The sequence below is a fragment of the Uranotaenia lowii genome, chromosome 2, assembly GCF_029784155.1.
Source record: "Uranotaenia lowii strain MFRU-FL chromosome 2, ASM2978415v1, whole genome shotgun sequence".
Taxonomy (NCBI): domain Eukaryota; kingdom Metazoa; phylum Arthropoda; class Insecta; order Diptera; family Culicidae; genus Uranotaenia; species Uranotaenia lowii.
The window spans coordinates 79,821,187-79,824,402 of NC_073692.1; positions in this window are offsets into that span (position 1 = coordinate 79,821,187).

Sequence of the window (3,216 nt, forward strand, 5' to 3'; positions counted from 1 at the left end):
TATTTTGTTGGACAAAATTAAAAGAATTCCATGCGCTTATATTTATTTTTATTTGTCATATGAGTCATATCAGTCCATTTGAGGAGAATAAATCTTCAAAGCCAAATGTTCGGGCTCAAAGTGAGCAATTGTATTGAGTCATAGTTCGTCACAATTGAATTTGTATCTGATCTACATATGCAAAAGGTTTTTTATGTCTGTATGTCCTCAATGGACGAGGACTACTTAACAGCTCGACGTGAAAATTGGCGTGGCAAAGTTTTTGAGGCCGGGAAAAGTTCCTACGAAGTTTGGAGCTCCTCCCCCTCCTAGAAAAAAATGAATAAAACTCGGGTAAATTGTGGAAAGTTTCAATAGAATTAGTATGTACAAGTCCGTTGTGGAGGGAATTACTTTTTTTGTTAAGTACGTTATGTGCTTTAATTCACATAACTTACTTAACAAAAATGTTTCTAACGAGGCATGCTTATTACCCCTACTCCCTCAAGTCCACCATAGACTTTTAACTTTTTATTCCACCCAACTGCAGTTTGGGGCCATTCAAATAGCAGGTAACGCAATTTTCGATCATTTCCTCTCTCCCTCCGTGATGATTTGAAGTCAGCTCAACTGCCCGAGGTGGGTATTGATTGAAAAGTACGGGTTTTACGCCCTACTTTTTTACATTTTTTTGTGGTAATGATCTTAAAAAATTAAAAAAAAAGTATATGCTTATGTGCAACGTATAGCTTCAAATTTCAGCTTTCTTGGACACTAAGTGATTTTTCTAAGCATTCCGTAGCTGATTCACAGTATTTTTTCCGAAGCATGTTTTTTCGGATTTTTTCTTATACTTTGAATAACGAAAAACTGAAATGTTGTAGGTGAAATATGTCTGAAAAACGTATTTGAGTTACTTATATAACGAGGATTCCAAAATTATAAACTTTGTAAAAATTGGTTGGGAAACAAGAGAGATATAGCGTTTTTGAGCGAGGAGTGTCAAATTGACACTGAAGGTCTGATTAGGGAGTTTTTTTCCTGAGCTTTCGGGGTTCGTCCATCAAAAAGAGATGAAGCAAAGTTAAGATTTCAAGAATTCATCGAGCGTCCCCGAAGATTTTTTTTATTTGGATTCACCCGAATAAAGTTACAAGCCGCCAAACTTCCAATATTGCCCCTTAAAGCAGATTAGGGTTAAAAAATAGACACATTTCAGTGATTTCACCGAAACTTTCCGCGGTACACTTATCAGGAGGTGACTGCCCAGTCCAGTATCTTTTCCAAAAAAAGTAATTCCAAGTGAACTAAAGAGAAACTTGAATCTAGGTATGTATATACATATATAGCTATGACTCTCAGTTTTCCTTAATTAATCATACAAAAATCGAAATTTTTATGATTAATTTTACCCCTAAATATATGCACCTGCTCCTTAGATTGAATATTCGTGAGGGGACAGTTAATTTTGGAATGGTAAAAATAAAGAAAGAAATTTTTTAATAAGCTAAGCGAACAACGTTAAATCTTCTTTTATTTTACATTTAAAACAGTGAATGTTAGAGAAAAACATTTTTGCTATTTTACGGTATTAGAATTGTACGTCTTTTTTTATTGATTAACAATTAACAAACGTCCATTATTATAAAACGGCCAAAAAGGCTGATAAAAAACTAGAAGTTTTGTTTTTACTTTGATGTTGATCGAATTCAAAAAATGCAAAGAATATCTTCTAATCCCAAACCGTTTAAATTCCTAACAAATAGAACAAAATGTAAAAAATGTCGAGATTTAAAAATGTATCAGCTCAGATTTGGAAAAAATTTAAAACGACCCACTAAGTACAGTTTACAAAAACATAAGAGCAAGTTCACTGGTGTTGGGAAAAAGTGGTAGAAATTTTGACACTTACGGCACATTTTGAAAATTTTGCCATGAAAAAACATTTTCAAGATCTGTGGCTTTCTAGTTTTCTTACAACACGTGTTGTATTTTCGCATGCTGTGATGCAAAAAGAGCAATATTTCTATCACATACGGCTGAAATAGAAAGTGTTGTAAAAAATACAACGCCCCAAGATCTTGAAATATTTTTGCATGGTCAAATTTTCAAAATATCACATTTTCATATGTGATGAAAGAAATTAGAGAAACATGAACTATCAAAGAACGAAAGAACATAAGCCGTAAATATCATGAAAATTTCGAAAAAGATACAACGGCTCACCGACAGGACTCGAACCTGCAATCTCTGCAAGCGGAGATTGCAGGTTCGAGTCCTGTCGGTGAGCCGTTGTATCTTTTTCGAAATTTTCATGATATTTACGGCTTATGTTCTTTCGTTCTTTGATAGTTCATGTTTCTCTAATTTCTTTCATCACATATGAAAATGTGATCATTTTCAGGTACAAAGATGTACCAAGCGATTTCATAACATCATATTGATTTCAAAATATCAAAATTTCTACCACTTTTTCCCAACACCAGTGAACTTGCTCTAATGAAATATAATACCTTTATATTAGAATATCATTTCTCATGTTAAGCGTTCACCTTAAAATGAAAAAGACAATGATTTCAGGTTTAGCTTTGAGAAGTTTAACAAGTGTATTGAAATCAGAATATACAGTCATTGTTATAGAAAGTTACCTATCTTTAAAAATAAAAATTTGCTCCCAGGATTACTCGATACGACCCTGGATCTATCCTGTTTTTCCGTTTTTAAATGTTAAATTAATTAGAATAAAAGATTACTTACCTTCCTTGTTAAAAGTGACAACTTTTCTTTATAATTTCTACTTATAGAACACCACTTTAAACATACAAATATCATCACTATAAACTTTTTTTTGAATAGTTTATGATTTCAAGCTCCTCCGTTCGTAATTTTGAACCTTTTGAACGGGATCCGAGCGCTCGCGCTCAAGTAGCCCAGTTCTCGTTCCACGTTTTCCGCTAGAGGCGGTTGCATCGGCGCTTTGTTGACAACTGAGTGTAACAGTATGTGTGCAATAATTTTGCTCGACGCGTGACGTGATTCGTTGTGGGAGGAGGCTGCATTTCGTGACATCGTGAATCAAAACAAAAACACGACCTCAACCAGCAGACGGACCGCTCGCGAGGTCCTGTTATTATTTCATTCCACCCACTGGGTGAGGGGTAGAATCGCGAATCATCACCTTCGGTTCGGTCGGGAAAATCCGAATGGAAAATTCGCCAGCAAGCATTTTCGCTTCGA